General features: G+C 36.1%; 1 protein-coding gene across 4 annotated transcripts in view; it reads left to right on the top strand.

The window, feature by feature from the left end:
- The window catches only part of FMN1 (formin 1), a 200,586-nt gene that overhangs the window by 83,560 nt on the left and 101,527 nt on the right, over nucleotides 1–15,499 (top strand). The window lies entirely within an intron of this gene.

Genomic DNA, 15,499 nt, shown 5'->3' with positions numbered 1-15,499 from the left:
ATCGTAGAATCATAGAATCTTCATGGTTGGAAAGGACTTTGAGATCATCGAGTCCAACCATATACACACAAAAAAACCCCCTACAATCTCGGCCACTAGAGCATGCCCTGAAGTGCCAAATCTACACATTTCTTAAACACCTCCAGGGATGGTGACTCAACCACCTCCCTGGGCAGGCTGTTCCAGTGCCTGACCACTCTTTCAGTAAAGTGATTCTTCCTAATATCTAATCTAAACCTCCCCTGCCTCAACTTCAGACCATTTCCTCTGGTCCTGTCATTATTCACCTGGGAGAAGAGGCCAACACCCACCTCTCTACAACCTCCTTTCAGGTAGTTGTAGAGGGCAATGAGGTCTCCCCTCAGCCTCCTCTTCTCCAAGCTAAACATGCCCAGCTCCCTCAGCCTCTCCTCATACGACCTGGTCTCCAGACCCCTCACCAGCCTCGTAGCTCTCCTCTGGACACGTTCCAGCACTTCAACGTCCCTCTTGTACAGAGGGGCCCAGAACTGAACACAGTACTTGAGGTGAGGCCTCACCAGTGCCGAGTACAGAGGCACGATCACTTCCCTACTCCTGCTGGCCACGCTATTCCTGATACAGGCCAGGATGCTGTTGGCCTTCTTGGCCACCTGGGCACACTGCTGACTCATGTTTAGCTGGCCGTCCACCAGCACCCCCAGGTCCTTTTCTGCCGGGCAGCTTTCCAGCCACTCTTCCCCAAGCCTGTAGGGTTGTTTGGGGTTGTTGTGACCAAAATGCAGGACCCGGCACTTGGCCTTATTAAACCTCATACAATTGACCTTGGCCCATTGATCCAGCCTGTCCAGGTCCCTCTGTAGAGCCTTTCTACCCTCAAGCAGATCAACACTCCCACCTAGTTTGGTGTCATCTGCAAACTTACTGAGGGTGCACTCAATCCCCTCATCCAGATCATTGATAAAGATATTAAACAAAACTGGCCCCAAAACTGAGCCCTGAGGGACACCACTGGTGACAGGCCGCCAAGAGGATTTCACCCCATTAATCACAACTCTCTGGGCACGACCATCCAGCCAGTTTTTAACCCAGCGAAGAGTACACTTGTCTATGCCATGATTCGCCAGCTTCTCCAGGAGAATGCTGTGGGGGACGCTGTCAAAGGCCTTACCAAAATCCAGATAGACAACGTCCACAGCCTTCCCTGCACCCAGAAGGCGGGTCACATGGTCATAGAAAGAGATCAGATTGGTTAAGCAGGACCTCCCTTTCCTAAACCCATGCAGGCTGGCCCTGATCCCTCGGCTGCCCTGCACTTGGCCGTGAGAGCTCACTCAAGATGATACTCTCCATGACCTTTCCTGCTACCGAGGTCAAGCTGACAGGCCTGTAGTTCCCCGGATCCTCCTTCTGACCCTTCTTGTAGATGGGCGTCACATTAGCCACCCTCCAGTCATCTGGTACCTGCCCTGTTGACCAGGATTGTTGACAAATGATGGAGAGAGGCTTGGTGAGTTCTCCCGCCAGCTCCCTGAGTACATAGGTCCATATGCTAAATCCCTAGTATACAAGTCATCAAGTACAAAACATTCCGTATTTTCTTTGTCGTCATTAAAGCAAATAGAATGGAAAAACCCAAATTTACTAACACAGGAAGTCTGATAATACAGTATAGTGATACATCAACCACGTCATTAGGCAGATCACATATAGCAATCATGAGACTAGAAAAAGTACAGTATTTGTATTACACAGAGTATTTATATCTTTGTGTCTGCCCAAAGGCCAGGACAGAACGGTCGTAAAACCTATGAAGTTGAGAAAGCTCAGTGAGGTCTTTGAGTGGACAGGGGTGGAATGATGGTAGCAGCTTGAAGAGTGGACAGGACAGGACAGGCAAAGAGTCTCTGGTGTGTGCAGCATCTCTTAAAATTCAGCACAGAGAAATGCAAGCTAGCACACATATAATACAGAGTGTGAGGCTAATGCCTGCTTCCTGTATGGTGCTTTTTGTTTTGATTTCGGTTTTTTTGCAAGTCTGAGTGTCTTCATTGTCTCTTCCTTGTTGCTTCTACTACCACTGCTCCATGCCCCTTCAACAGTGTGCTGCTTGATTTTTGGACCTCAGCCCAGCGTGGTGTAAGTCATCAGGTTCATAAAAGATGAATAGTGACTAAATTACTGAGAAATGTTTCCCTAGTATGCCATTTCCAGCAATTAGTGTTTTAAGGGTTTCCTGAAATGGAATCTGCACGCAGGTTATGGTATATAGTACTGATGAATAAATTATAGCATCACATGCTTCCGGGACTTCTGAATGCTGTGCCATCTGAGTAGTGTTCCTGTTCTTTTTCTGTATGTCCTTGACAATGAATTGCTTGTACTAGAGTGTGACCCATCACAGATGCATCCTTTTTGTTAGTACAGTTGTTTTGGAGCTGTTTATTTCTCTGGAATGTGTAGAATGCCATGTGAAAATTCCTATGTAGTGCCAGAATAATAGTCTAAGGAACATTTAGGCTGACAATATTGAATTCCTATATTCTTAATATGTCCTGTGTCCAAAGAAGGTCAACGCTGAGTTATTGATTTTGTGAAGGGGATGTCAAATCTTACTGCAGCATGTTATTTTTTATAGTGGATGAAATCTGGGGGTCAAATGCTGCTACATGGTCCTGCTGCTTTGGTAAATTATAAATTGTTAGTTCTGCTTCTAAATGAAAGGGTGTCCTTTCAAACATATTCTTACCCTTTTTTTATAGCCTGTCTGCTTTAAGAGGTTCTTTCTTCTGTGTCCCTGATGTTCAAACATTTTTAAAAACAAAATTTTTTCTCTGCATCTCTGTTGTTAGACTTTATTATTTTGTCTTTAATTTCAAAGGAGTTGGTTTTTTTGATGTTATGATTAATTTAAAAATTATTGCTTTTCCCTGAAATCGCTTCGTCTGAATATTTAAATATAACAGCAAAGGGACATGATTTTTGTTCATTCTTTATGTTACCAGCTTTTGCACTGCTGAAATGGAATGCATTAGAGAAGGCCAGGCATTGTCTGTATACTCTCTTTCTTGTGGCTTTTCATTACTTGGAGGAAGGGAAAAGATATATTTTAAGATTTAAAAAAAAGAATTACTACATACTGCTGTACATATGGAACTTTACATTATAAAATTTCATATGGGAATGTATAAGGAAGTAAAATTGTGTTGTCATTTAATGTAATAACTTGTTGCATTTTATTCTTTAAGGGTATAACAGAAAAATGTGGTGGTAGGTATCCCAACTATTGGAAGTGCTTGGGTTAAATGTGATTTTGTACTATGCACTGAAGGAAAGGAAATTTCTCTGAACCAGCTCTTTTGCAAACTGATCCAAATCCCATGTCATATATTTATGAAGGTTGATCATCATATCTTCTCTGTAAAAGATTAGTAGTGAGACCCTTATTGTTTGTTATTCCTAAAATGTCTAGAAAAATCTCAAGGAGCCCTGGAAAGCAGATGTAGGGGGTGGTTCTCAAAAAATTATTAAACTGTCCTTTGAAGGTAAAAGCAAGTAAAGTTACCCAGAATCTGTCCCTTGAAACCTACATATAGTGGCTTTTAAGTGAGAGATCTCTTTACTCATTAGCAATAGGAAGTGTCCTATACTTCTGTACTGTTTCTTTTGGCAGTTATTTTTCTCCTTGACTATGTGAATGAAATTCCTAATGGATTTTAATTCTTTAAGATTTGTTATTGCTATATTAATTTCCTATAAACTTCAAATGGAATACCCAGACTACAACCAGGGTTTTACCCATACTGTCAAACTGAAAGGGTTGGTGCTGATTCTGTAGAGGGTTGGTGCTGATTCTGTAGTTGCAGCGAATATAACAGTCTTGAAGGATGTAAAACAATCACTGGTTAGGGAGCATGAATGGCAGTATTGTGTTTACTTTATGTTGCCATCTTTGTGTTATCAGAGTAACTTAAAGTTTTGTTCCTTTTTCTGATGTCACTTGAAATCAATTCTAGTCATGTAGCTTGCATATTAGTTAAGATAACAAAATTTATTACACCAAGTCAATTATTGATGAATCCATACCATATCATATTGCATAACAATCAGAATAACTAAGAAAATCTCTTAGTGGGTTTATTAATGTACATAATTCAAATGAATCATACACTTGAAGGTAATCTTTAGAAAGGGTATGTATAGTAGACATAAATACTTAGTTTTTACCCATTTACTTTAGCTGCGTTTACTAGGTGATGTTTTCAAAGCATTTCTTGAATTTTTCAACTATTATTTACAAAAAATTGAATAAGATATTTTTAAGACAAACTATTTCTGTTCTTCACTGTTGAATTTTTAACTTTTCCTGTTCCTCCCACTAGATGTCATCTAAGTCTTTCAGAAGTTCCCAGAGCATGTCACAGCTTCTCTATATGTGTGCAAGTTTCATACTTCCTTCTAAACTGTGAGAGTGTGTGTGGTGGTAACATCCTGCCCATTATTTGTGGATCTAGGGCGGTCTGAGTTTTAGATCAGAAATTAAATTACACTTTATGGATCCAGAATCTAAGTTGCTCAATAGATATGTAGTAGCTGTCATCGTCTTAATAGTATTTTTCCCTACAATACCAAGTCTACAGTATCTAATAACCAACTAAGTAGATGACAATGACTTAGCATTAAATCAAAATATTGTAACAGACTACTGATGCACATTATATGATATACTCTATAAGACAATAATAGATATTTGGTAGAAATGTAAACTATAGCTTGCTTGTAAATTATACAATAAATATTATATATAATAAAACAATAGTTCTAGGTCTCTCAAAGTATCTCATTGCAAATTTTAGAAAGAAATACCTGTAGTTACATCTAACACAGTTATGAACATATTCTTGAAACTTAAGAAATAATGAATGGTAATGCAGTTGATGTATAACTGCCGGTGACACTATGGAAGAACAGGCTGGCCTCATTTAGAGAAGAATGTATCATGGGGTGTTCATAGTGACCTTTGTGGTCTCCTTAGTAATGTTTGCATTTTTGTGAAAGTTTCAAGAGCTGAAATGTAGAAGTAGGTAGAAAGTAATTTCCTTTTCACAGAAGAACTGGCTGAACTTTGAAGACAATTTCATATCATAAATTGAGATTAAAGATCAGTGCCTCGAAGTGCCACAGAAAAAGGTTGAAAAATGTGAAAGAAAAAGGAACGTGAAAGGGAAAGTCATAGCACCGGTCAAAATTGTCTTATAATTTCAAAAAGATGGATTTTTATTTTGTACTGGGACTACAAAGCTATAAAAGTGTTTTCTCAGTTACTGAAGTAATAAAACCTTACTGTGTGACGACCTTTTCATTCTTTTACAAATCTGTTTTTACATCTCTCATGGCTCACAAGTTCTTCCCTGGCACTTTGTCTTTTCACTTTCCCATTGGTTTTCCCTCATCGTCAGTGTGCTTCCCTTTGTGAATCCTTCCATTGCTCTTGAATTATAACATGAGTATAACCAAAGGTGCGGCTTCTCCCTGCTACTTTTTGAAATTTGTAATTTGACTGTGGGAGGAAATGATCAATAGTGCTGAAAGCTGTTGTATGCCAGAATGCTTGTCAAAAAAACCTCTTTTATAGAAGTGGGTGATTTAGTTTTTACTTTGACAATTTAAAATGTCTTTTACTTATATGTAAAAGTGAAATTTCATTTCAGCTTCAGAAAGAACATCAGAAATTAGATGCTTTACCACCAAATCAAAACATTTTAAAATATCTGAATTTGTCTAAATCTTATCTTTTGTATATAGTCTATTAAAACAAAGTGTAAAATTTCTGACCTGGATGCTCTTAGGTAGGGATCTTTAACATTCCTTTCCGGAAAAAATAAATTTTAAAATTCCCCCTCACCCCCAGTTTTCTGTGCACGTATATGAATTCTTGCATAGGCTAGAGATTTCACAGTTTCTTAGAAATCACTGTTTTGAAATCTATGTCCAACGGACAAATAGTACAATGACGAATAGTGTTGAAAGCTTTGATACTTTTCAGTACTTAACAAAACAACATTTAAGCAGATTATGTGCTGACTTTTGATAATAAAATTTTGCTTCAGGATGCTGAGATTGTTGTTTTTAACCTTTACAAGATGAAATGCATCTGTAAAGTGGCTAGCTGCTTTTTGCGTTCTTTGATGGATTTTCATGTCCCAGCAAGCAAAAATAGAAGAAAATCTGTATCATGTATGCTTCTGTATGGTGAAGTGGAGTTGCAGCTCAAAGGAGCAGCCAAGGTCAGCAAGGGTTTATTAGTCAGTCTTTCCTAATGAGCTGTTCAGGCTTTTCAGGGTTTCCATGTGGTGTTACTGATGAAGGTCTCCCAGTTTGTGGTTAATTATTGATACTACTCTCGCCTAACTTGAAATGTTTCAGTCTTTTGTGCTTAGCTGCAAATGTAGGGTTTCACCACTGTGTGTGTACTGTGTGTCTTTATGGATCTTCTTGGCTACTTTGTCCTAATGAAGGAATTCTTATTCCATGCGGAGCCTCTCTGCAGTGCAAGACAGTGAAAATAAATAGATTGAGAAAAGCATAAAAAATGTGAGAAAGAAGAGACTGAAATCCTATGAAATTGTATTAAAATATAAATTTCAGTACTCCTAAAGCTCCCAGACAGTGGGAGCAAGATTATCGTTAAAGCATGTGTTTCCTGAAATAGAAAAATCCCAGCAGGGGAAAAATCACCCCGTAACGAAAAATTTGCATGGACAGTGCTAGAGAAGGTGCAGTAGCAGACTAGGGATAGGTAACAAAGGACAAGAGCAATAAAACAATAACTTTCTACAGGGCGCATACAAGCACACAAAGAGCGAGCTAGCAAGATGCACTTTAATCTCTTTGGAACCACTTGTTAACAATTGTATCTTCATTCAGAAAGGAAGCTTGGAACAATTCTTCATGGATCGTTTTCTTATCAGATACCTTGATTATCCAGGAAGACTTCTTTCTTTGTGTTGGTTTCTTTTCACTGCTACTTGCAGTGTCTTATATTGCCTCTCTTGTTTTCATCAATACAGTTTCACTGTAAAAACTTGGGATTGTTTAGACTTCATGTCAGCTGCAGAATGCTGTTAATTCCACATGTTGATCCAAGGATTCTCCTGTTTATTTAAGAAGTTACAACAGACTATATTCCGTATATTGAATACAGTAAAAATCTCTTCAACTCTGTTTCAGCACACGGACACAGACATGGTATTATATAGTTAAAATGTATGTAGAGATTGACAAGATAATTTATAGCCATAAAACTTCAGCAAGACCGAGCTCCTACTCAAATTTAGACACATTACAAAACACTGCTTAATTAGGGCTACAATGAAACTCTTCTAAAAAATTTCATTATAAAACCCTGCATTTATCATAGTTTGTGCAAGTTAATTTATCCCGTCACCTTGAGCAAATATGTTATGTACTCAGGCGAATAAAGTAGAACGCATACTGTGAACATGACGACATTTTATTTTGACAGACTTAGAAGACCTCTGTAAAATAGGAAATAATTGTCTACAAGAGAAATGAAGTGAAATGAGTATAAAAGCCACTAAAAATTAAGTAGTATCAATTTTATCTTACCATTTTGATTTGGAAAACATGTACCCCATGCCTCCTTTTCAAAATTACCTGCTTTTTGAAATTTACTACACCGGATATTTATTTGAATCTAATAACTGTAAGCCATTTCTCTGAATGAAATACATAATTTTCTATATTTTAAAACTGTTGGCTCTAATATTCCTGTTTTTAGAACAGGGACAAATTTGTCAAGGATGGACATTTTGCTGATAGAGGTAAAATGCATCTGAAATTAGAAGTTGAACTTTTGAAACAAAACTATTTTTTCTCATATTCAGTAAAGACTTGAGATTTTAGCAGCTTCTGATTTTGCAAATCTACTGCTCGTTGTATTGCATTTTCTGGTGCTGACCAAATTTTTAATGTGCCATTTCCACAAAGCCACTAAAGATACGAAAGCCACCAAAGTTGTTACAAAATAACACAAACTAGGTGATCTTTCAAGTCCCTTCCAACACGAGCCATTCTATGATTCTATGATTAATGGGTGCCACAAGTTACTCTTGGGTAGGCGGAGATCACTCTTCAAAGGATGCTTTGAAACTGAAAGCTAGGACCCTGTCTCCTGACTCCCTTTTTGATGAGGCAATGTGAAAGAAAAGCCACTGGAATTTGAAGCAGACTACAAGAGCTGGAAAGATGTATGGAGATGTGAGACGTGGAGCTTTAGGTAGAAAGTGGTGAGTAGAGTTACTAGGACAAGACTAGCAAGCTGGAGGGGGAAAGAAGTAGTCCAGAAGTTAAGACAGAATACTGTAAGAGATAGATTGCAGAATCTTGCATCTGTCCATGAGAATACAGGCTCTACTTATAAGTGGACAATTTTCCCCACAATATGTATCATGGAATGAATGCAGTCTATTCAGTATTTGATTTTTTTTTGTTGGTCAGTGAGTAACACTCTCCCTTGTTTATTAATCAAAATGTGATCTGAGTATACATAGTTTCATTATGGATTTTCCAGTGTCACAAGTTTTAATTTGTCAGGAAATATAAACTCAATTTTTCAATGTGTATTCAGATGGGCATATATTATTATTATTATTATTATTAATAATAATAATAATAATGTTTTATGGAGAGAAACCTAAGGTATAACATACTTGTTAGGATGCTTACATTTGCATATATGTTCACATCACAGTTCATTTTTAACTTAACCTTGCAACTCTGGATCCCAGAATCTCAAGACAGTTGCTTAGAAAATAAGGTGTATCATTGGTTACCACTTGAGAAACAGACTACAATGACTTGTGACTCATCTTGCAGGAACTCTGCAGTATAGAATCTCCTTTTCCAGGTCAGCATTATCGTGCCTTTACTATAATGCTGTTGTGTCTGTTCCTGAGGTTCCATGCTTTGTTAATTACATACCTTTCAACTTCAGCACACATAATGCATAAGTCTTAAAAGCTCACAGCTTTTTCATAATACAGTTTTTAATTATTGTCTGGAATACCTCCCATCATGTTCACTGAATGATCTGTCAAAGAGAAAGTTTCTGCATAGCTGCACTACATGGATATGTTGATGGAGAGGGAGAAAATTAAGGTTGATCTGACAGTGACACTTGTAGTTTTCCATTTTGAGTAATTGAACAAGGCTGGTTTTTTTTAAAATATTTTTGCATGCCACATTTTCTTCAAATTCCATAATGGGAACATCTAGAAGAATGTGATGATGCATAATAAGTGTGTAGTATACATTAGTTTAAAGTAGGTATGTCTTTTACACTATTACAGAGTCATTTCCATAATTGGTGTTATAATTCTGTTATCCAGGCAGAATCTCTGGAGTTCATAAGCTGTATCTTAGATAAGTGTACTGGTATCTTTATCTGCCAAGTGTAGCATAAACATCTCTACAATGTTAAAAAGAAGACTAGTTAAAAAAGTTCTTAAAAAAGTTCTTAAAAAAGAAGAACCCACAGTGTTGGGTTTTCTTCTAAATGTTGCCTGATTGATAAGTATTTAAAGACTGTCTTCTGCTTTTACCACTAAAGTTTATGATAATATCTGCAAAATTGGAAGCTTCCTGGTTAAAGATAGAAGTCATGAAAGATAACCTTGTGTGCGTAGTTTCTCCTCATATACTTTGCTTTGACAAGGATATCTGCAGTTTGAATTTTCTATTTAATCAGTGTAATTGAGGTAAGTATTGTATCTTTTCTATTTATATCTATTTCAGAAAATCTTTTCTATAATGAGGTTGTGAGGAAAGGAATAGATTTTTTTTGTCCTTCCTTAGAAAGTGTGTTACTTAATGAAAACTGTTGTTTTCTGAATGTGAAGCTGACTTCATTTCCTTTGCTATAGAGAAAGTATTTTTTGTAGTATAATATATTTTATGTTGAAGGTAGAACTGTTTCATCAAGCAATCCATTTGTTTTGATATGTTGAGGTCCTTTTCTATATCACGTGAGGAATGTGGGAATTGTAAGCATCAGGGATTTACTCTTTTAGGTGACTATGTTCCTTAAAGTAAAATCAAGCCTCTGTTGTTATTTCGCTATCTGGTGTCAAAAAGGCCCCAGAAAATTAATTTCCCTCCATAGATAGGAAGTGAACAGCTTGCTACATCTCAGAATCTTTTAATTGTTTTCATTGCACATGTGAACTCTGTAATATTGGTGGAGAGGGTAGTCATCTCCTCAGTGTAGGTATGAGACAAAAAATTATGTTCATAAAGAAGGAAAATCTTCAATTCCTACGTGTAGAGTTCCTTTATTTTATTCTCATAGTAAATTTATAGCACTATTTGGCTGAATATTTCCCATTGAAAAGTAGTATTCATTGTTGCCCATTATCCTTCTTTAGATATAAAACTTTATCTTTGCTTAGTGTTTTCCGTGTGCTGTGCTTACACTGCTTTTTGCTTCGACTTTTGCTTCAACAAAATCATTGGTTGCAACTTAGCAGAACGTGATATATATCATTACTTTCCTGTGTAGTTGCAAAGCTTTGTTATAATGGCTTAATCTTGGAGTCTGGTTGCCAAAGAAATTAGTTCTTTATACTGTGAAGCAATGTTGACAGTAAACTCTCCTTTCCCCTCCACCCCCTCCCCAAAAGAAAAGGAAGAAAAGAGAAGAAAAACAAGGTTGTATTACAATTCTGGCAACGTCAACCACACTAATAAAATCAAATTCAATGTTGTTTTACGACTTTGAATTTATGTGACTGCACAGGATCAAAGGATTTGTATCCCACTGGACTGCAAGGTCTATAGTTCATGGCAAAAAAACTCATCAAAAAGAACATTTTAGTAGTAAGGCTTTTCATTTTAATCAGCCGCAGTAATAAAAAAGCTGTTAGGTGTCCAAAAACATTCTCCCAAGATCAGAGACAACTTGCTCTCTACTACAATCAGTTTTCTTATTGGATCCATGCTGCCTCTGCAGTTTTTGTCACTGAAACTTCATCTTCAATGTGTTTTCAGCCATTTTTTGCATTGCTTTCACATTTTACATGCCAAATAGTTATACGTATCAGTAAAAGTAATGATTCATATGATTTCCCTGGCAAATGAGAAATAGTGTGACTTCTTTAAAGTAAATTGTCATCAAAACAAGTGATTAATTAAAATAGAATTTTAAATACTGGTCTATATTTTTATATATTGTATTTTAAAATATTTGAATAGCAACATTTATTTTTTTTCTCCTTGGATATAGCCTTTTGAACGCCACCACAAAGCATAGGTGTTATTGTTTTTGTATCTATAGAGACATAGTAACCTAGGCTGTCCCAAGACTAAGGTGGCAGCTGCATGTGAGAAATGGAATAGGGAAGTAATTACAATGTTTGTGACAGGAAAGGCTGTTGTTATCGTGTTTGGTTTCTGCATGTTAATTGTTCATGGTCCTAGTTCCACAAAAGTTTGAAATGAATTTTTAACATATGGTGTGGTTTCATTCTTTAATTAGCTTGGCCTCAGAGAAGTTGTATGCAATATATGATTTACATTTATTGATGTGTTGTTGCATGCTGAATTGCCTCGTTCCATTCTGCAAAATTTAAATCTTTAACAGAGTTTAACAATATGTAGAGATTTTACCAATGAAATTGTCCATGAAAATCTCAGTTTTCCTTGAAATTTACGGGTAGGTCTCAATTTAGCTGGCTACCTCTTTCTTACAAACTGCGTAGGGGGATTTTTTTCCAGCATAAGATAGCTTACATTTAGGAATAATCAACACGTCGTCACTTTCTGCAAGGATCGCTCCCTTTCTGCATCGTGTGACATGTATTGAATGTTACATGGCTTCTTGTAGCTGCTATACACTACTTACTTACAAAATTCTAGTAGGTGTGGTATTCCCTTCTCACTGCTACCTGACATACATGCAGGCTTATATTGGTTTTTGTCAGTTGAATATTTTCATAGTTTTATTCTTTTTAAAAACATCCATTCAAATGAACAGAAACTTTAGTATTAATCGGAATGTTATGTTACCTACCAAACATATAAAATCTACATAAAATGCTAAATGATCTGCTGTTAATATTTATTTATTAATAACCTGAAATAACCCCTTTAAGCACGTGTTGTTAACAGTTGGCTTTATTCAGTAATATTCAGTAAAATTTTTTAGAAGTGCTATCATTTATCTCAAGGGATGACATTGCTTAGCGAATGTGCCTGTGGCAAGAAGTTAGTGACAATAACTTTCTGCTTGATGTATCTATCAGATTCAAGAAGGATTTAGATTCCAGGGAGATTTCTCTGTGGGTACAGAGATGACACAGTAGAGTACAGCACTTAGCAGGTGCTAAAGTTGACATAATAGTTGACATAAATGTGGAGTATGCTGTGGAGTACGATGAACATTATTAGAGATATTTTTCCATATATTGGAATTCATAATATTTACAGGATTTTGAGAGATTACCAAGAAACTTCAAGGACACATCAAGAGTTCTATCTGGGTGTTTGATTAGAAGTTACAGAGAGGGGGAGGAATTTACTCTTAATAAGAGGGTTCATCTGAGTACAGTTACATGTAAATAGGACAGCTGTAGAAAGCAAGGACTAGAGATGAGCTGTTGTGATCTATGTATTTTATAACAAAATTCTCCAAGTGAGTTAATTTGTGTAATCTGAAATGGTTGGATGGTAGTTATTAGCAAGGAAAAGACTGAGGGAAGGATATGTGTATGTTCAGGAAACACAGCCTGGATGAATGTAATTTTACGGAAACATTTGCAGAGCAGACACAAGGCAATCAGGATGAGGAACGCAAACTTTAAGGCAACCTGGAAATCACTCTGTGAGGAGCATGGAAAAGACAACAGAGCATTAAGAAAGAATCGAAGGTCCACAAACAGCTGGAAGAGGAAATGCTGAAGCTTAGAAAATCATAGAACTGTGTGCAGTCTATAATGCAAGGGGTGGTTTCTGTCTTGTATGGAATAGTCCCTTGCAGTTCATGGTCCTGGTCAGAAAACAGCTACCGAGTCCTTGCATCATAGAGCTGCTTTGCGTGGCTGTTCATGCTCTTCCTATAGTGGTGAAATGGAGGTGTGTTTGTCACCTTTATACTTAGATTGTCGCTGAAAGCGTAGCACTAGTGTGAAAGAATAGAATGAGCTGATTCAGTTCCGGCTCCCACTGTATTCCTTTGTCAACAGACGTACTTAATAAGTTCCATTTGTGTGTTGTTTTATTTTAACTTATGGTACATATATTTATTTTTTTTTTAAAAACCCAGCTATTTCTTAATTAATGTCTTTGTAGAGCTGCTAGACTCAATATATACAAATGCACTTGCCAAAAGCTTGCAAATCTTTTGACAGGCACTTCTTGTTAAAGATAATCACACAGGCTTTGCAACTGGAAGGATGGTAGTCTGGCTATTATTGATTCAGGATTCTGGAAAATAGCGAAGAGGAGGAAGAGAAGGCAGAAAGCATATATAAAGAATCAAATTGCTATAGAATGGGATTTAATTTAGGAGAAGAATAATTTTATATTAACATAATAAAAGTGAGGGGTGACAACAAGCCTATAATGAATATAGTCATTTCAGTCACACATTTCCCATGTAGTATGCAGTTGAATATGCACAGAAGATGAAATAGAAAAAACAAAGAGAAAACCGGCACTGGGAATTGCTAGGAAATGAGTTCAGGGAGCAAAGCAAAGGGGTAATACAACTGACATACTATACAGAGAGACGAGAGTGAAGGGTAGCTGAAGATGTTAATGAATGTTTCTTAACTTTGTATGCAGAACTGAGTCTATAGAACAGTAGTATTCAAAGTGTGTTATAAATGCAAACTAATTCTGAAGTGCCATGAAGAACATGTTCCTGGCTACATCCAAAATAGTTTTGACTGAAACTGGAACAATGAATTGGAAGAATATTAGAAACATATAAACATACAAGAAAATGTAAGAATATGTTAATTTAAATACTATAAAAAAGCTGTGCTTGATGTAGATGTTTTTGCAGTAGGGAGAGTACATATTATTATGTTAATACCTTCATTTTCTCATTGATTTTCTGTATTCTGAGACGTGCAGTTTGCTGGTTTTGAAGATTTTCTAACAAAGAATAAGAAAATACCAGAAATAAGATTAGACAGAGTACAAAACATAGTGCATTTCTCAAAAATAATTTTTCCTAAGGTCACCTTTAAATACCTACTTGTATTGAGCATATTGCTTTCTCATACATTTGTTCAGTTGTTCATTTACCTGTTTGTTTTTTTGAAGTTGATCTTGGTTAGATAGTGTTTCTTCCAGACATGACAAGGAAAAAGATGAAGTGAAGTGTATCATACCAATTATTTCAGTACAATGAAAAAGGTGAGAGAGGGAAGAAATAGCAAAACTTCTTTACCATCTCATTCCCTGTATACCAGTCTAGAAATACAAGGTTTGATTTTCTTTTGTATCCATCTGGACTGGTGGCATAGGACGGAGAAATTCATGAATGAATTTGAAATTCCGGGTTGATGGCATTACTTTGTTCTTTCTGCTAGATAGCTCACATGACTTGTGCACTTATACTGACAATCCTTTTTTTCATTAGTCAGACCTTCAGATAGTATAAGTACAAGTCTTATAAAGGCTGGAAATGTTAACTGCATCAAGCTTTCTGTTTTCTCTTACACGTTCTGTAACAACTTCCTTAAGCTTGCAGTAATGTTATAATCTAATATTTATTATAATCTAACATTTATTATAATCTATCATTTATTATAATCAGCATTTTGTAATCTAACAGAGTTTTTAACAACTTCATTCGTTATATGAATATACATTGTTTATATATAGCAATCCAACTGTTAAGTATGGCTATAAAATATTAAGGAAGGAAGGAAATTCTTATGGAAGGTGCATTCTGAGACATTGTAAATGTGCAACTGATAGACTCAAATACTTAATTATTAAAATTCTTAATACAAGATATACAACTTGATCATCTATGTTTCCCTTTTATGAATAGAGATTTTTACTATGCTATTTTAAATAGTTAAACTATTAAAGATCTGCTTTGGGGTTTGGATGTTTGATGATATTTGGCATGTCAAAATGCAATTTAATTACAATGTTGAATAATTGTGCAATTTAGTTGTTGGAAGAATAATATCTTATTTTTTTTTAATGTGTACTCAAATGGCTACATGCTTGGTGTCTATTTGTAGGTTTTACTTAAGTGTAGTAACCTGAGATTGAGGATCTCTTCATAATATATCCTTGTAGAAATAGGGTAGTTGTTCAAAGAATCACAAATCAGTCTTTACAAGTAGTTGCAGGTGTTCTTAAATCAGAAGTTGTATTTCCTAACATATCAAACTCAATATATATTTTCACAGTAAATATTTAAATTATCAAACGTAAAGTGAATTAGTGCTTAAAATGCTATGTGAATTTTAAGCCATCT

This window comes from Rissa tridactyla, chromosome 4 (assembly GCF_028500815.1).
Source record: "Rissa tridactyla isolate bRisTri1 chromosome 4, bRisTri1.patW.cur.20221130, whole genome shotgun sequence".
Classification (NCBI taxonomy): Eukaryota; Metazoa; Chordata; class Aves; order Charadriiformes; family Laridae; genus Rissa; species Rissa tridactyla.
Note: the sequence above shows the minus strand (reverse complement) of the source record. Positions and strands in the feature narration are given on the sequence as shown.